Genomic DNA, 20758 nt, shown 5'->3' on the forward strand with positions numbered 1-20758 from the left:
CCCTTCTAGAAAGGCATTAACCGTACATATCACCCTTTTCTGGGGCAACATGAGGTTTAGATGTTGATCAGGCAAACATTCGGAAGAGGGTTTTCTGGATAATGCATCGGCAAGCACATTTTGGGTTCCGGGTAAGTAAGTAAGCACAAAGTCATATTGGGAAAAAAAATGGGCCCATCGGGCTTGTCGTGAATTTATACACTCCATATTTTGTATGACCTTTAGATTTTTATGGTCCATGCGCAGTTCGAAGGGGAAAGCAGCCCCTTGTAAGAGATGTCGCCACTCTTCACATGCCACCTTCATCGCGAGTAGCTCCTTCTCTATCACGGAATAGTTCCGTTGGCTAGGGGTTAGAGTCTTTGACACATAGGCTACCGGAAATTCAACGCCATCATGTTCTTGTAGCAAGGCTGCTCCCAAAGCTGCGGACGAGGCGTCAGTTTCTATTATAAATGGAAGGTCTTGATCAGGTTGACGTAGAACTGGGGCCGAACAAAAAGCAGTTTTAAGTTGGTGAAAGGCGTCCTCTGCTTCATCGGACCAAAGAAAGGGAGAAGTAGACTTCTTCAACAAACAGGTAATGGGCAATACCTTATTGGAGAAATCAGAAATGTATTTGCGATAAAAATTCGCTAGTCCGAGGAATCTTTGGATTTCCTTTACAGAAGTCAGACTTGGCCACTGTAAGACGGCTTCTACCTTCCGAGGGTCCATCTGAATCCCCTCGGCAGACAAAATAAACCCAAGATAAGGAACCTTAGCTACCTGGAAAACACACTTGTCTGGATTAGCCTTTAAATGGGCTTCCTTAAGTCTTTGGACGACTTGATGAAGATGTTGTGCATGTAATTCAGGGGATTTGGAAAACACTAGAATGTCGTCCAAGTAGATGATGGTACAGTTATACAACAAGTCAGAAAAGGTGCGGTCCATAAATCGCTGGAAAACCGATGGGGCGTTGACCAGACCGAATGGCATCACCCTATACTCAAAGTGGCCAAAGGGGGTCCTAAAAGCAGTCTTCCATTCATCGCCGAATCGAATACTTAGCAAATGGTAGGCTCTTCGAAGGTCGATCTTGGAGAACACAGTGGCCCCTTGTACGGCTTCTAATATATCCTTAATCAACAGCATCGGGTACCGATCTCTAATGGTGATTCTGTTCAGACCTCGGTAGTCGATGCAAGGTCTTAGTTCCACAGAATCTTTTTTGGGCACAAAAAACAAAGATCCCCCAGCAGGAGAACATGAGGGTTGAATGAGACCGTTTTGGAGATTGGAGTCAAGGTATTTCTTGAGGACTTCTTTTTCCTTCAGAGAAAGGGAGAACATTCGCCAAAACGGAACTAGGGCCTCTGGGACCAGGTCAATGGCGCAGTCCTCTGGTCTATGTGGAGGTAATTCTTGGACTTCTTGGTCTTGGAAAACTTCACTATACTTAGCCAGGTCGATGGGAATGGTATGTATTCCCAAGGTATCAGTTGTTGGACAGAATTCAGATATGACTTGGACAGTGGCATAGTTGGTCTCCGGAAGACATTTCTTCAAACAATAATCAGAAGAAAAAGACATCTGATTGGTTCTCCAGTTTATGGTAGGATTGTGTTTGCGTAGCCATGATACCCCTAGTATGACCGGGAAATGGGCAGCTCTTATTAGGTCAAACTGGATAGTCTCTGTATGCTGAAGCAACTTCATCGTCATGGGCAGAGTGGTATGAGTAATCAGACCAGAACTTAAGGGCTTGCCATCAACTCCTTCCACCTTCTGGTCTTCATCTTTCTCTAGTCGTTCTATGCCGGATTGGTTAGCCCACATGATGTCCATGAAACATCCTGCTGCTCCGCACTCCAGTAAAGCTAGGACTTCATAAGATCTTTGATGAAGGGTGAGCTGAACTGCCAGAACCATAAGACGGGTGTCTTCTGTGGATGAGATGGATGTTATCGACATTGAGACGTAGGGACCAGGAAATCCCCCTCGGTAACTTGTCCCCACTAGTTCCGAGGTGGGGCGTTTCCCGACCGTCGTGGAGGTACTTCTGGACAGTCACGTAACAGGTGTTGGTTAAAACCACAATACAGGCACAAATTATTGTCCTTTCTTCTCCTTCGTTCATCAGACGAAAGGGGCCCCCGGGTAGTACCTATCTGCAAGGGTTCATCCTTGGTTTGATGGGTGGAGGAGGTAGTGGGTAGACAAGGCTCGGAGAATATAGGCGTGAATCGACCTCTTCGTTTTTCTGACCGCCTTTCGGAAAGGCGGAAATCCAATTGGAGAACGGTAGACCACAATTCCGACAAGGTTGCAGGTCTGGGCATGCGTGCCAATTCATCTTTTAGTTCTTCTCTGAGGCCACGACGGAAAACGGTATATTGAGCCGCCTCTTGCCACCCGGTTTCGGCGGCAACCCTCTTAAAACGGGAAATGTAGGATAGTAAATCCGAGCTACCCTGACGGATGTCAAGCAACTGCTCACTGGCTATCAAGGCTGTTTCTTGTCTCTCAAAGGCTTCTTTGAATTGTGCCGTAAAACCACTATAGTCTTGCAGCAGTGGGCTAGCACTGGTTACTAATGGGGTGGCCCATGCCAGTGCATTTCCAGTAAGGTTGGAAATGAGAAACCCTATGCGGGCATTATCGGAGGCATATGTCTGGGGTCTGAAAGTAAAATGTATTATACATGCCTCCATGAACTCTTTGAATTTCTGTGGAGAACCGTCATATTTACCCGTTGCCAGGGGCATAGGGGGTAATTCTGCACAAGCTCTTTCTTGGTTATCAATACGTTGCTTTAGGGCTGTATTCTCTACCTTGACGGTTTGCAGTTCCTGTGTGAGGTTATGTACCGCAGCAAGCAACTCCTGTATCTGTTCAGCCGTAGCCATTGTAGGATCATTTAGGCGTTGCAATCTGTCATGAATGTCAGGCTGATCTCTTGATTCGTCGGAACCAAAATCATCTTTATGCAGAACCCACTCCTCCTCACCTGATTCTTCAGTAGACTCCTCGCGTCTTCGCCCCTTTTTTCTTGTGGATTTCTTTTTTGAGAAGAGATATGGTCTTCCGCGGTTAGAAGCCACCCTGTTCCCCCTAGTAAACCAGGGAAGCAAGGGACCCCCTTTCCGCAGAAGCCGTAGGAGAGGAAAAAAGCGTTAGCTAAAAAAAACCTCTCTCTTATATTTCGATCTTGATGAGGAGCCAGGTAACCCAGACAAGCTGTTTCTCCAGGTATCCGAAGGAGAGGAAGTTCCGGGTTGGAGCGGATAGCAGAGACCGCAGGGAGTCGCGTCAAATGCCTAGTTGGAAGGGTAAAAGGTAAGGAAACAGGTAAGCACGGATGAAGGAAAGTACAAAAAAAAAGGAGGACTGAGGCACCGGGGAAAGAAAGTAGGACGAGAAGAGAGGGAAACGGGAGAGGATGCAAAGAGCAGAAAGACGAAGGAAAAAGCGACGAAACCAAGGGAGGAAAGGGCACCAGGAGGAGATAAGCTACAAAGGAAGGCAGAAAGGGACGATAACCGGCAAAAACACCGGTCAGGAAGCAGGCAAGGAACTGGAGAGAGAGCGCTAGCGAAACGGAGCGTGAAAGCTTCAGTTGCAACGCGCCGGGCAAAACAAAGAGGAGTGGTTAAGAGTGAAACCAGGAAGAGGCCGGAAAAAGACTAGAGCGTAGCAACAGGAAATGGGGGAAAAATTGGAACGATTAATGGCGGCGGAGTTGCCATTGGTTTCTCAGACTCCAAGGGAATCTCTTTGCAAACGGCATGACAATGACTTGAAGACTACCAGAAAAGAATACAATGTAGGAGACCGGGTCTACTTATACAATTTCCAAAGGAACCAAGCCAAACAGTGCACATTTTTGCCTACCTGGAGGGGTCCTTTTGAAATTGTAGACAAAATCTCACCAGTCACCTACAAAATCTGCATCCCTCAAGGCAGTTTGGCAGAAGGGGAAGATAAGTGGATCCATATTAATCAACTAAAGTGTTGCCATCCTAGGCACACTCTGCAGCACCTGGAGGAGTCTTCTGGAACCCCAGAGGGCTCCACTCCAGCCCCATAAAATTCCAACTCGAAAATACTCCATATATAGTCCATGATTACCATGTAAAAATGTGTCCTGATTTATCAAAATGTATGTGTCCGCCCCACTACATTAATAGTGGTGGGGAAATGTCTACAAATATGTTTTTGTTTTGTCACCCATAGTAATTTGATTGGAAACCGTGGAGAGTAACCAAGGAGGACTACCCGGGGACTGGGAGGAAAGATCCGTGGGGCCCGGAGTATCGCTCAATACTCACACCAGGATTGGAGAGGAGAACCGATCGATCCACCTTTGATGGAGGAAAAGATGAGGAACTTTGCTATTGGTAGAATCAGAAGAGATGAGACTGACCTCCCAGTCTTGCGAATTCCCATTGATGGACGATCAACGCCAAATCGCAAGAGGGGGGGCTTGTGGGATGTTTTCCCCCACTAGTCCAGGCCCTGCAACATTCCTGTGCGCTGCTTGCATCAGGAACATCCGAATGGCCGCCGGAAAACGTTCTGCTCGCTAAAATTCACCCACGAGTGCGCAGGAAAAATCTGAAAAATAGGCCGCCATCCACCTTTGCCTATGTCAGTGGTAACACAGGAGACCACTGCCAAACCCCATCATTTGGCTGCCTACAGAGCAAAATGACTGCAAAAGAAACACAGAGCTGTGTGGAAATCCGTTTTTCTTGGTTGTCAAATTTGCAAAAATCATGGCTCACAAACCACCCAAAAGATCCAACCTCCTTGTGGGGTGTTGAACATCATTCTACTTCAAGAATCCACATAAATATAATGTCATCAGAAGTATATTTTATCAGAACACAATGCACTTGTAAAGATACTTGCTGGAAAGAAATATGTCAAAAATGGGTGCAATACCTTTACTTGCCTCTGTCAGACGCTGGCAATCTCTAAATCTGTCAAGTGAAACTTGTGTCTCAAAAGCTAAATATGCCAAAGAAGGGACTTCCATCAAATGGAATATAGGGTGCCACACATCGATTTTCATGTTGAAAAAGACTGGAATTGAAGATATGTTTGCTTATTTTTAAATTTGTAGGTAACCTGATTCAGCTAAACTTCAAAGAGGCTTTCCCCCACTGAGAACACACCATCTTGTTCCTTCCCACCAAAAGGAGAGAATATCTCATGGGGTTGCTAATGAGAAGGGGAGGAGACTTCCTCTGCTGCTCTGGGAATGAGACAATGGGTTCCTTGAACTGAAAGAAAATGCTAATTCGGGTGTGACAGAAACCAAGCCCAGGCAGGAAGACAAGCCCATGTGACTCTCTAGCCCAGCCAAGACCTTGGAGGCGGGCCAGACTGAAGATGTGGATTTGAAACTGGAGTAAATATATGTTTAAGAAAAAGTCTTATAACAAATTGTACTGAACTGGTAAAAATATGGAATTTAGAGGTTATTAAAATGAACAGATCGCTCACGGTTTAAAACTAATCTGGAATCTGTGCGATGTTCTGAGACTGAACCACAAAAATTTTAATATTGTAGCTATTGTGATTATGCTATGAAGATGACAATTTAAAGAAGTATGCCCAGATGGTATGTACATGTATGTGTAAAAAATTGTACAGATCCGAAAATGTGTAACCAACCAAAAGCGTGAAAGATTGTCATTTGTAAACCAAAACTCGTAGGAATATGAGACTTTCACAGAAGCGTACCTTAAGTAATCTGTAATGTATATATGCATTATCAACATGTTTGTGACATTGGAAATATGTTTTTTATGAAAAATAGATTTTCTCGTTAGATACAAAGGGGAGTTTTTTTTCTTTGGACCATGAACACAGTGTCACTCTGACACTTCATGACACATCATGACACACTGTTCCCTTCTCAAATCAGGAGACGGGGAATTCTCTGACCTATCAGATCCTTAGAGGGTTGGGCATTGTATAATTCAGCCTACCCACTCCTTTGGAAGAAGGATAAATAGGGACTGTTGAGGACCCAGAAGAAAAACACACACAGTCACTCATCAACTGATCCACTGGCGAAGCACCCTGCAGGAAGATCCAGACTCCAGAACCTAGATCCAGACTCCAGAACTCTGAAGCAGAAAGGCCAATCCAAGGGGGGCGCTGTTGCGCACAACGAATATGGCTGCCTGAGAGGAGAGCTCCGGCTCCAACATTAATCCTGTATCGAATTATTCCTTTCAGTGCCGTTCTGCATGTCCGTGAGAGGAGAATTCCTGAGGCGGAAGACCTTCGGAGCAAGCACCTGAAAAATCGAGCCCATAAACCAAAGGGAATTTGTAATATTTGCCCGGAAGCGTTTTGGTGGTCTGGAGGTGCCGACGCGGCCGCCCGCCGGCTCCACAGCATTTCTACTGCGAGCCGGAGGTCTGCCGGGAGGAGCGGGCCACAGTGGGAGAGGGGCGCAGTGGTGAACTCGCACCACGTTGCCTGAAGGACAAAGGAAAATACAGCCGTCACTGGCTTGGAATGCCGGGGGGCCGCCGACGGAGAACACCAACACCCGCAGCTGCTGCTGCCGGGGAGGAAGTTCAGAAGGCCAGCTGAACAGCTTAGGGAGCATCACACGGCTCATGCGGCCATCATACGCGTGGCACCACAGCCGCTACCGGCAGGCCAGCCCCCTTCTCTCCCATGTCAGCAGATCGAGGAGAGCAACGCGGAGGCACGCGGGGTGGGGTCGTGTCGCACCCCTCATCTCAAGTAAGTGCAGTGGGGCGGACAGGCCCCCCCCACAACGACAACTGCCTGTGCCACGCCATAACCCTCTGGGAGAGATCAAGGGGAGGCTCTGTGCCACATATCAGGAACTGTTGCCGGTACTGAATTTGAGTAAACATAGTGCCATGTGCACACCATATGAAACATGGTGGAGTACGCTGAGGTAGCTTCCATGGAGTGGTTAGGGGCTGGGGCTGCCATTGCAGAGGGGACATAGAAGACCACGTCCACCCTGCCCCCGGCACTTGGCGGGGCTCGCCGAATAAGATAACATTAAAACCTACGAGGTGTGGTAACAAGTGCACTACTAACATTCTGTTATACACAGACAGAACTTGGCGGCTGCTGCCGAGCAGTACCCCATTAATCCTGGAGTGGTGCAGGAGGGATACCCCACTGAGAGCCGCGTGGGGACAGTGGGCCTCATTACGACCCAGGCGGTAAGTTACCGCCTGGGCCGTGACTTTACCACCATGGCGTAAACTACGTTTACGCCATGGTGGTTGGCGGACTTACCGCCCCATTCCGACCTTGGCGGGGCGGTAAGTCCCCAATCCCCATTTACCCTTCCCCATTCCCATTTTTGCCCCATAGGGTATAATGGGAGTGGGGAAGGCGTTAATTACGCCACCGTAAATTACGGTGGCGTAATTAACTCCATGGTCCCTTAGCGCCATGGATTTTAACACCTGCTAAAAGCAGGTGTTAAAAGCGCCATGGCGCTAAGGGACCTCGTACTCAGGCGGTAAGGGTCGGCGCTGTTAACGCTGCCGTTAACCCCTTACCGCCTGGGTCGTAATGAGGCCCAGTATATGTGACCAAACTTTCGGAACCAGCCCAGCAAAGATCCTGGCCCTGTAGAAGGCACAAATAGACAGCTGAACACCCGGAGGAAGGAAGGTGCGAGGTAGGCAAACGCTTCCACACTACCCGCTCTTTTGCTCGTCTTAGAACATTTACGCGGCTGTCTATATTACGTGGGAGGACATAGTCCACTCAAAGGCCGTACACCACATCACATGGAACGCACCGAGAGGAAAGGCACGGGAGGGAAAAAGACTGGCCCGATGGATTCCTTCGCCAGTTCTCAGCCACACGGGGCGGCCGAGGGGGCGCCACAGGAACACGACAAAATATCACAGGATGTTCAGCTCTGTTGAGCAGTGAGGGAAGGGGCGGGGGGAGTTGGGAGTCAGATGGAGGAGTCCTACAAGTTAAAAATCGTGGTGACATTGCAACACATGGAACTCATCTAAGTAACAGCAAGTCAAGTGATGCAAAATGGGTGTACAGACATGGCTAACCCTGTCAGAACGGCCCGAGGGTTTAGACTTAAACATCTTACGTGGAACGTCCGTGGGCTGAACAACCGAGCCAAATTGAACAAGGGGGGAGCCTATGTCAGTCGTCATCATCCTCAGATTGTCATGTTACAAGAAACTCATGCGCTCCAGAAGGTTAATACCGAGTTCTTGAAAGGGTGGGGTAAGCATAAATACTGTACAGAATACTCTTCACAGGCAATAGGAGTACTCATCCTGATTCACCCATCCGTTGGGTTCTAATTAGGAAGAAGTAAAATAGACCCTTTGGGTCGCTATGTAGTAGTGTGGGGAAGCATTGTGGGGGAAGAACTGATATTGATAAACACGTATGGTCCAAATGTGGATGACCCTGACTTCTACACGAATGTAACGCAAGAGATTGGCTTATCTGGAAGCGAGCAAATACTGTGGGGGGGGGAGATCTCAACACCATATTAGACACTACCCTAGATCGCTCCACCTCCAAACACAGGAATCCCACAAAAGCAGCTAGCACTTTACAACAAATCATATCGCAACTGCTACTGGTAGATGCCTGGAGAACACTGCACCCCCACAAAAGATAGTATTCCTTTTACTCCTCGGTGCATGAAACTGAATCCCGCATAGATTACTGGCTGGTGTCTGCATCTCTTAAGAACCAAATTAACGATAGTGAAATATTTTCCTGCACCCTGTCGGATCACTCCCCTATCCTGTTAGACATGACACTAGGAAACCTTAAACCACCGGTAAGGAGATGGAGAATGCCTCCCGACATCCTTAAGGACCCTGTAGTGGCGGAGGAATTACACACCGAGGTAGAATTTTTCCTTGAAACCAATAAAGACTCAGTAAATAGCTCTGCGATTTTATGGAGGACGTTTAAGGCATGGGTGAGGAGAATCCTGATCTCCAAATCCATGGGGCTGTTGAAGGCGGTCAGGGGGGAACTAGCAGAGGTAGAGAAATGGTTGGGAGAGTTAGAACAACAATATACATCTCTGCATGAAGACAGCACCCTTGCAGACATTAATAGTAATTTACAAGAATTCAATAAACTAGCTACCAGGGAATTGCTGTATATGGCTACTCCAGCCAGAGCACACCGGTATGGTGAGGGGAACAAGGCGGGTCGCACCCTAGCTAACCTACTGAAAGTGGAGAGATACCATACTTCGATTTCTAGCATAATAGCGAGCGACGGCACAGTAACAACAAGTGAGGAGGGCATAAATAGAGAATTTTCCCATTTTTATACAGAACTATATGCCAACCATGATCTGAAAACTCCCAATGACATTAGGGAATACTTAGATAGTATCACACTCCCGACGTTGTTAACAGAAAATAAACTGCTGTTAGACCAGCCCCTTACGGTTGAAGAAATAAAGGAAGCGATTAAATCACTAGCCAACGGAAAGGCTCCTGGCTCAGACGGTCTGGGAGTTGAGCTATATAAGGAGCTCCGTGAGGAGCTTGCCCCGATATTACTGTCCGTGTGGGAGGAGGCCATAGAGGTAGGGACACTTCCAACGTCCATGAGAGAGGCCATAATAGCGGTACTCCCTAAGCCCAGGCGACCCCCCAATGAGATGTCCTCATACCAGCCCCTATCCCTTATAAACTGTGATGCCAAGGTATTTGCAAAGATTCTGGCCACTAGACTCCTGCCTCACATGCCAGTATTGGTATACCCGGACCAATGCAGATTTATCCCCACTAGATCGACGGCACTGAATCTGCGTAGGTTATTTGGTGTCATGGCCCAGATTAAGCCAGAAGCCCAGACGGTGGCTGTGTCTCTAGATGCCGAAAAGGCGTTTGACTCTGTGTCATGGACATGACTGTTCATGGTGCTTGAGAAATTTGGACTAGGCCCATACTTCCTGAAATGTGTCAAGGTACTATACACTAACCCAGGAGCCAGGGTATTGACCAACCGCACCATGTCAGAATGGTTTGAGCTGGGTAGGGGTACGAGACAGGGCTGCCCGTTCTCCCCATACTCTTCGCCCTAACCATGGAACCAGTTGCAGCAGCAATTAGGGAACACCAGGGACAGAGGGATATATGGATGGCGGGCCTGACCCAATCAATATCACTATATGCAGATGACACCCTATTATACATCCTGGAACCAGACATACATTTAGGTCCAGCGATGGAGGCAGTGCACAAATTCGCAGAATATTCGGGATACAAGACTAATCGCTCTAAATCTGAAATCTTTCCCCTGACCCCAGCTACTAGATGTCCAAACAACACGCACAGCCTACAATGGGCCCCGGACAAGATAAGATACCTGGGTGTTATTGTGTCGGGAGACAGAACATCCTTATTCTTGAATAACCACGACTCCCTATTGAATACGATTTCTACTAAATCCGCTTCTGGGCTAAGCTTCCCATTTCACTTATCGGCCGGGTAGGTATATTGAAAATGGTAATTCTTCCTAAGCTGTTGTACATATTTACCAACATCCCGATATGGGCTGGTAGGCGGTTCTTTGACACTCTTAGATCCATGGTGGTGGAATTTGTCTGGTGCGGGGGGGCGGCCAGGATGAAGTGGGAAAAAATGGTGGAACCCTATAGCAAAGGTGGCATAACAGCTCCTGACTTCGAATTGTATTATCTAGCTGCACAGGCCCAGTCCGTTAAGCACTGGTATGATGAGCAGGACACCTCACCGCATATTTGTTTAAAAAAGCATGCCGCACGCCCAACCGACTTAAGGTCATTCATCTTTAAAGGTAAACACAGAGATGAGTGTCCATTCGATCCAATCAGTACAACAGCACAGGCATGGTCCAAACTTTTCCCGTAAGCTCGGGTTGGAGACACCTTACTATGCTGAGGCCCCGTTCTGGAACTTCCCAGTACAGCACCCACATATGGTCCAGATATACAAAAAAAAATGGGACCCGGAGGAAGAATTTAAAATCAAAGACATATTCCCTAATGGCAAATTTATAACATTGGAGGAGTTCAAAACAGGGATGGGAAGTGACCAATTGATTATATTGCAATATCATAGAATGAGAATGGCTTTTACGGCTAGGTGGCCAATGTTCCCAGACGAACCCCCAACGCACCCGTGCCTGGTGACCCTGTCAACCCGGTCGGGAACAAGTGTCTCGGGGCTATACGTGGCCGTGCAGGCCAACACTCCAACGGTAAATGTGATAAAGTCTTCCTGGGAAGCAGATCTGGGTGCAACCATAACTGACAGAGCCTGGGAGAGGTACTGTGAATTGACCAAGAGGGTATCCATGGATGTGGGCCTCCAGCTGATCCAATTTAAGATGTTGAACAAGTTGCACTACACCCCCCAAAAAATTGCGAAATTTACAAATAACAGTCCCGGTAGGTGTCAGAAGTGTAGGGCGGATCAGGCTGATTCGATACACATGTAATGGAGCTGTCCTCACGTACGTGTATTCTGGGGGGAGGTAGCGAATATCCTAGAGGAAGTAACCCAGATACCGGCAGACCTCACACCACAAAAATATCTGTTTGGGGATATTGGTAAACAGTCAGAGGTAACAAGAAGGCTCTTTAACATTGCATGCGCGGTGGCAAAAAAGTGCATTCTGCAAAAATGGAAGAGTGCACAGGCACCACAAGTGAACCATTTTCTTAAGGAATTGATGTATGTCAATGAATGTGAAGAACACTACGTAATGTCACTCCCGAATTCATGTAAACCGAAGGACATTTGGGCCCCGTTTAGAGTATATCTATGCGAAGCAGACTTGGCCAATAACAGCCCGGAAGGACCCAGCAATGCGTCTAATCAGTAATACGGCTCACTCTGTTATATAACTGAACTGAATGTTGCTGTTCCGGATATATACGAAATGTAATGTTGTTGCAATGTTATGTACCACTATCATTAAATAAAGTTTAAAAAAAAAGAAAGGCCAATCCAAAAAGCTGAACCCTTCTCAGCTGGCCTTTAAAATCTTTTGCAACCTGATTCTAACCCCAAAGCTTTTAGGGGCACCACAAAATCCAACAGCCTGGCTGAGCTGTTTTGCTGCTTCTGGCCAGGAACCCATGCAAGAACCCAGAGATCCAAACCGGTAGAGCAGTGCTGTAACCCAGAACCCGTCAGATCCAGTCCAAGAGGCCGTGCAGACCAGAGTGCCTTGCTAAGAGCAGAACCAAGCACCTGAGACCTGTCCGGTGGCGAGCGAATCCCAGCCAAACCCTTGACCAGATCTTTGACGGGCCCATTCTATTCCAAAGCCATAGTAGTGAGTATTTAGCATAGAACTGTCCATAGTCATCTTATTTTAAAGTAATCCTATTCAATCCATTTCAACATATCCAGAACTGTATTATAGAATCTTGTGTCCATCCTGAATCCTTCTCTTCATATAGTCTTGTGATAACTGTAGAGATAAATCATCCTTGCGCTAAATATATTTTCTGAAGAACGTCAAGTGCCCTGGCGGACAAAAGTCGGAGCGGAGGCGCCGCTGCTCTGGTGGCTGGCTGTTGGGTATCTTGCATCTTCATAGCCCCTTAGAATAAGCCTATCCTTGTTGGTAAATCTTCAAAAGCGCAATCCCATTTGTAAAATCGTTACCCTTTTTGAGAAAAATCGACCTTCACTAAAACCTCGGTAACTTTTGAACCGTACGTCCTAGAAACGAAATTTAAATGACATTCCAATTCCTTATAGTTTTTCTGTAATCGCATTTCTTGCGTGCGGAAAAGTTGCAGCGAATTTGCATTTGGCTCAATTTCACTCCATGTAAAATAGCTATTTATTGCTTCCAACCTCTGAATTTCGTTTTCCATCTGCTAATCATCCTACGACCATTGCTAGTGTCTACCTGAACCAATCCAAAGCAACTCTCACTAGTTCTGAATCTCATTTAGCGAATAAAAATCATTTTTAGCATTTTACCATTCATTTCAAACCACAATTAAAAGCAATTGACCTGTTTAAAATCATTACTGTTCTCTCTAAGCTTGCTGGGGGGAATCAGGATTGAAACTGCAATTGTTGATTGTTATTCCTGATACTTGTGTGCCCTCATTCCATCTCTTCATATTGCATATTGGGGGGAGTGAGTAGTAACAGGGGAGAGAGTGATCACATTGTCTTTGATTGAATTCCTATCAAGTTTATTTCTGTGTTGCATTCTTTCCTATCCTTTCATTTCCTTGAACCATACAAAGTTATTCTCTGCTACATTATTTTTCCTATTCCTACTCCTAACTGATTAAAGAGATTGTTGGTATTGTAATACTACCCATTGCTGATCATTGCATAAATATTCATAAGTGTGATATTCAGATATTATTCATATATATAAAAGTGTGATTTATATATTGTTCAATTCTTCAAATAAATCTTTTAATTTGCAAAACAAACCTTCTTCTTGGTTCAGTGAGACCGGGGGGATTCAAAGAGAGGGGCGTTATATAAGGGTACATCATCCAGAAATAAAATAGCTTTTGACATAAAAATATATAAATAAGGGTTTCCACTGGGCATTCCATACTAGGCATTGACTAGTTGGAGTGCTGGGTTGAAACCACTTACACAGTCAATCTTTATGTAATCCCTGATGATGATTTTGTATGTATTTTCTTAAACATCGTCGATATGGTCCATAAATTAATATCTGATTCAAATGTGCTTCTTATGTTGGCTAGTGACCTAAATGCTAACCGAAAACTATTCTGATTGATCAAGGTGCCGGTCATATACAATCATTATAAAAAGATGAACATCACCAAGACCCTGCCAGACAGCTGGAAAGGATCAATTATAGTGCAACATATATTGGAAATAAGTGTGAGGTTTCCAACTATCGACCTATTTCATTGTTAGGTAGCTAAGCAAAACCTTCCTCAAAGATCTTGTTGAATCATATATTTTACTGGGTGGACGATAATAATGTATTATCCAAGTACTAAGCAGGGTTTAGGGCACATGTATGTTCCATTGATCCAATCTTCAGGCTCAATCTTATCCTATAGAAAGGTGTAGCATTGAAGAAACAAAGTCTTTGCCTTGCTTTAATTTACCCAAAATCTGCATTTAACACTGACGCTATGGCACAAACTCTATTGACTTGGCATCCCCAATGGAATCCTAAGCTCGGTACAGGGCCTTTACAGCAGCAACTCAGCAGTTGTTCAATATGTCCAAGGATGGGAATTTACAAGGGGTTTTGCATGGAAATTGGAGAAAGGTAGGTTGTTTCCTGGCTCATTACTCTTGCCATTGTTTAGGAATTCCCTTATCATGGTATTAATCAGCTTGAAGCACACCCCCAATGTTAGCAGGTGAGACAATTGGAATATTGATGTGTTCGAATGACGCAGTTTTCATCTCCAAAACTAAAATGGTTCTAGAAAAGCAATTGAAAATCTGTGAAGATCTTTGCCATAAAAAAGGTCTTGTGATAAATTCCAGTAAAACTAAATGTATGCTTTATTCGACAAAGAAGAAATCAAAACTAGGACCACATTCTAGGCTCCTACGCAATGCTCTGGAGTTTGTGATAATTATCTTGGCCTCTCTTCTTGTAGTACTTTCAGTTGAAATCCACAAATCCAGAAGAGTGAATCAATGCTCTTGTGCGGGCATGGGTGGAGGGGCACTGTACGCATTTTCTTTAACCACTTTGGGGATAGGGTGAAAGACTCTGCTCTTTAGAAATATAGAACAAAGGCTCAAGCTGCCTCATTATATGGAATTGAATTGTGGGGCCATTTGAACCTTTCTTCCCTAAACACAAAACCAAAAATGTGATCTTTTGTTTTCTCCTAAATCCCCCTAAGAATACTCCAGTTATATCTCTTAAACTTGAACCTTGCATATGGGGTCTTAGATACAAAGCAACTGTTAGACTGTCGTATAACTGGGTGAAACACTTGAGCACACCTTCATTGTCTAATTATAAGAGTACCCACATTCACTTTATGTGCTGTCTTGTGGCCTGCCAAAGCATGTTGTTGAGACACATTAGGGAAATGTTTTTTGTCCTAGAGATAAGAGAAATCTGGGATAATCTCAGAATTGTTGTGCTAGCCATCGCACTGTAGACTGAAAGAAGTATTCATGACCTGGATGGCTGGACCAATAGTAAATCATTGTGATTCTAGTGGCTTTCTGTACAGGTATCTGGAAATGAAAATGATCCAAAGTGTTGAAACCTATTTAACCAAATTAGAGATGTTTTCTATGAAAGTGCTCCTGGTTAAATTGAGACAAGGAATCCTACCACTTGGTTCCTTTTGTGATAAATGGGCAGCAAGTATTTCTGCTGATACATTTTGTAGACATTGAGGGAATTCTAATGAAATGATGGCTGAAACTATTTGTTGAAACAATGTCATAAATTTAAGTAAAAATGACCTTTATATGTTTTTGATGGTTAACCCTTTGCCATACTCTGTGGTGTTCAAACTATCTACCAGAAGCTTAGAGACTCAGAGAAAAAGTCTTAAAGCCAGGTAATGATAAACAACATCATTTAAATTGTTCAGGTTTAATGATGCACTTATAACAATTCTAAATCTTCATCTTGTCATGTGATCATCTTTGTTAGAGGTTTGTGTCTATTTTCTATATTTATGATAACAATTACACTTTTAAATCCATCTTTATTGCAAATTGTATGACATTTTATCTTTATTTGGGCATGGTTTCCAATGCATACATGGATGAATCATTTACTTTATATTTGTATTAGATACATTTTGCATGTTTATCTTATACGCTATGTCCTTTTTTTTCTTTCTTTTGAGGTATACTTTATGGCTTCACGCTGAATAAAGTTAATTTCCTTCTTTCATTAGTGCAAATGAATTCAGCCAGCCTCAGAACCTTAGCCCTATTTTAAATACCCAGTACAAAACTATGCAGGTAACTTCATATTTTAAAAGTTGAGGTGGCACAGACATAAATCTGTGGGATGCAACGCCACAGCAAGCCTTTTTCCATATTGCAGACAGATGTGTAATGGTCTGAAGGCAAATTATACAGAATGTTTAAAAAGGAGCTAAAGGTTAAAACAGAACACATGTAGGACTTTCTATGTAACTGCACTTACGTCTGTGCTGGCTACTGTCGGTATACATGGGGAAGGGTGGAAGGTCTTATCTCCCAAAGGAATTAAACCTAAGTATATAGGAACCCTTGGAATCCATTAAGGGGTTGCAGTACAACGTGCTAAGCATCACATTCCCACAGGGTGCATCTTATTTTACATCCATCCATTTACATCTCAGGAAGGTGGCCGATTTGGGGTTGTATGCTTTTACAATACCAGCTGGATGTGAAATATAGGTTATGAACCGATGGGTTGCCCATTGTCAAGAGTGCCTCTTGTAACACAGTGATGGCTCCTGGCCCGTAGCCTGTATTTAGAATGTAAGGGTGTTTTTTATAAGGCAGAATGCATTTTATGCTTACTTGATTTGCAAACAAATCTTTAATGAATGTGCTGGGCATTTTAGACGTTATATTTTAAAGTTTAAATTGGCACAGACTAAAGATATGTGTGCTACTTAAAGGTAGCTTTTCCGTTTCTTGGGTTATTTTATTCTGTCTGCCCTTGGGTGATGTACAGAGGGCAAACAGGTATTTAACCGTTGGAGAGGGAAAATATGCAATTTGACAATATTTTGTAAAAATAATTAAACTAAACTAGAAGAAAGTGGAAGTCTCTTGCAGAGTATGAAATGAGTAGTTTTGAAAAACAAGTGGATGAATATTAACATTGTGTGAAACCACCGATCCAAGTATATATCATCTACAAAGTGCATTCACAAAGCATGCCATGCTTGTAGTAGTGAAGGAAAGTGTTGCAGGACCCCAGGAATCGTTTTTCTGTTCATTTTACTTCATTTCGCAATTGCCTGCATACATTTTTCTGTCAATAACTAAGGTGTCCCATCAAATGGTTTGTCAGATTATATAAGTGTTTTTTTCAAATCCATACATACTCTTCTAATGGAGAATCTTGGCATTGCTTTAATGCTTCCTGCTGTAAGTCTTGAGTTGTGAGGCAAACACAACCACTATGAAAAGGTATGCCATCTACTACTGTACAAAGTGGGTGTTGCTCGCCCAATGATGCGAAAGATACATATTTTAATAAATGTACTGCAAGCATCTAGAACTATGACACATGCAATAATGTGTTTTGGAAAATGATAAGACAGTTCTTCTTTAAACTTACCACTTGGAACGCTTGAGTACCTACAGAGAGAGCATCTGCCTTCTTAAACTAGGTGTCGATGCAAAATATAATATAAATTATAATCTGAAAATCAATTGTTTTATCTATAGTTTGATGTTTCTGTCTCGTGCTGTCTAGGTCTTCTAGCTAACTATCGCCATGTGGTAACTTCTTGTGGGTGGGGTTGTGGGACAAAATAATGTGATATACAGTAATTTGCATAAAATGTTTACTAATCTCTACATTCTTCCCTCTTCTGTCCGAAGATGTTTTTCACTCCTTCTAGGCCTTGCCTGCACCCTTTGCTGTTACTCCACCTCCTTCAACTTTTCCTCACACTCTTCCACCACACTACTATTCCCTCCTCCACACTGCTGCTCTCTCCTCCACATTACTACGCCCACCTTCACACATCTCCATCCTCCACACTACAACTACCACCGCCACACTATGACTGCCTCCTCCCACCCTCTTCTCAGCCACCATCCTTTCAATCAGTCCAACACACTTCACATTCATTCCTTACACTAATTCACCTGATCACACTTGCCACACTATCATGCCCACTCACACCGCTGGACCACTCGATACCTCATCTCCAGAAATTGCCTCCACCCTCCTTGCTTCCTCCGGTTGGTCCCTAGGTCTACCACCACCACCTTGTCTGACTACTTCGAAACAACACAACGTCCTGCTCCCTGTCTTTTTTAAGTCGTTCTTCCTTCTGTCATTGGTTGTCTTCCCCTGTCCAATCTATTTCTATATTTCCCACCCAGGTTTGAACATAATCATGAAACAGTGGTCAAAGCGCCACCCCTTTTCTCTGCACGGGCCCACCGCAGAAGACTGATGGCAGCTCAAGGTACTCAATGTTCCTGTTCATGTTAGGGGCTGATTCCTGGGCTCCCCTTGGGGGAAGTATAGTTTGTTTGGGCTCTGCTGCCCTATTGTCAAGTCCCTGGTTTTCTAGTGCAGGAATCACTGGCTTTGATGTGTCGCCACTGGCTCAGGAGAGCATTGTACAACTTGGCTTGTTGACGGATATGGATAATGGTGTGTGGCTTCTCTCACTACCGGCACTGGAGAGCATTGTGTGGTTGTGCTTTCTACTACATAGGTACTGCTCAGCCAGTTTCTCTCATTGTTTCTGCGGTGAACCGTTAGTACTATTGAACACTGAAGGGTTCCGCTGATTTATTTGTGTCCAAATCTCTTCTTTCCAGTTATGGACCTTGCATGGCACTGGAGGGCTCCTTTCCTTTTGGTGCTGCATGCTCCGTCTTCTCTCAAGTTAGTCGGATTTACAAGAAGCAAAAAGAGTCTGGCGAGAATTTTGCACAAGAGGTATCCTGTGAGACAAATGTGTTATGCATACCAGCATGCTGGCACAAAAGGGGATAGGAAGTGGGGCCATCTCACCTGCCACCTTCCTCCGTAGGGGTAGGACTGGCTTTGGATTACTCCCTGGTAGGCCTTCCACGCACAGGTGAGAGTGGTTCCTATCCACTCTTGACAATGGGATGGTTGTGCTCTTGTCACATATTATGTTTTAGTGGGAAATGTATGCCCCCTTTATGTACTAAAAGTGCTTCAATTCAATTGACCACAGTACTCTCAAGGGATAGATGAGGTCCTCAAATTCTCAATTGCTCTAGGACTTTGCAGGGTTTCTGTGGGTGCTGAATTGTCGTATAGCACAGAGTTTAACTGTTGCAATACTCTGTAAGGAGTACCATCCGGCACCATCTTTGCACTGTGAGTGACAGCCACTTTCGCAGTGTTGTCCCTCTCCCCCTACAATATTCTCTTCTCGGTTCCATGTGTTAATATCCCTGCAAAAATATTGCCGTACAAAAAAATTTCCATATTTTTGTGGCAATATTAAGGCATGGAACCTGCGGGGGATACCCCTGCAACCCCCAAATTATTTTTAAAGGAGCAGGGGACACCCCCGCAACCCCTGGTCCCAAAACCCCCAAAAATTATCCCCCCCAAAAATATTGCCTATGGCCATTCCAGACGACCATATATATGCAATATTTTTGGTGGGGATAATATGTAGTGATACCCTCTTCTCTTGTTTGAAAGAAGTGAATGGATGTTTGACAGAACTTTAAAAAATGTCAAGACAGGAGAATGAATTCCAAAAAGGAAGTGTCAGAACAGGAAGGAGTGACTGATGTAACTAACTATAATGGCATTCACGACCCAGCAGATTGGAGCAGTCACGCCCGGTAACAGTCCACCAGCTAAGTGATGGTAAGCCCAAGCAAAGCAAGAGCCTCGGCTCTGGCTTTGGACCGTTCCGTCCATGTCCACCCCCCATCAGGGCGTGAATGTTATCCTGGAGTTCATCATGGGTGCGAATAGCTTTCTTTTTTCCCTTCGGGAGATTTATGCTGCTTGCGCAGCCAATCTCACGAAGGGAAAAAAATGGCTGCCACAATAGGGAAAATTGACTAAGTCCCTTTTCCATTTCTATGGCAGCCGGAGCGGGAGGTGCAGCGGACCAGAGCTCAAAGCACCAGTCCTGCAGGTAAGTATGGAGGGGGGATGGGAGAGAGGTTTTGTTTGGGGGCAGGGAGGCAACAGAGAGAGACGCCATGTTGCTGCCTCAGATTTTTTTAAAAATGGCACCACCCGGGGAAGGGCCTCAGGTGGCTGGAACAGCAGGCAGAGAATGTATATTCTCGCCAGCTGTTCCAACCACCTGATTGGCAATTGACCCTTCCCTGGGTGCAAAGGGTAAGTTATAAAGTTGGAATGCTGGCTGTTATAAGTCTGTGATTATGTGAGATAATGTAAGTCTTAAGGTTAGACGTTGGTGATTGCAGTAACTGGTGATCATTCACCAGAACTTAGAAAGTAGCATGTAGTCATAAGAGAAGGTAGGGCATAGCCTGACTTGTAATTATAAGTTAATGTACGCACAGTGCCTAACCAAGCACTGTGCTTATATCAAGATTGGGCAAGCAACTATATTACCATATAGAGCTGACTTAAGATAACTAGGCCCATCAATAACTTGAAATATATTCTTTGTGAGTAATCCTCTTTTACAAATAATTAAGACCAATGAGACCTACCTGGACAAGTCAGGAATAAGCAACCACACTATTCTCTAAAAATACTTGAACAGAGTACCAACATTGCTAAGAGTATGAGAGTTTACACCTAGCTAAACAAAATATAATATGTACAAAATCATCTAAGAACTATTTTAATGGCTGTTTTTGTATCTCCTCTTTATTTGTCTCTCTTTTCTCTTTCCCCATGCCCAATGTAAGCTTTTTCTGATTTTTTTATTTATGTCAGGATATTGATAAATATTCAATGTATCTTTAATTGTGTTGTTTGCATACAACTAAATCATAATGACATGACTCAAATGACCATTAAAAAGACCAGCAAGGTCGAAACACGTGTTGGCTAGGCTAGTACTGAACACGAATGTGCAAAACTGGAGATT

Source organism: Ambystoma mexicanum, chromosome 8 (genome assembly GCF_040938575.1).
Source record: "Ambystoma mexicanum isolate Mex_15411 chromosome 8, UKY_AmexF1_1, whole genome shotgun sequence".
Lineage (NCBI taxonomy): Eukaryota > Metazoa > Chordata > Amphibia > Caudata > Ambystomatidae > Ambystoma > Ambystoma mexicanum.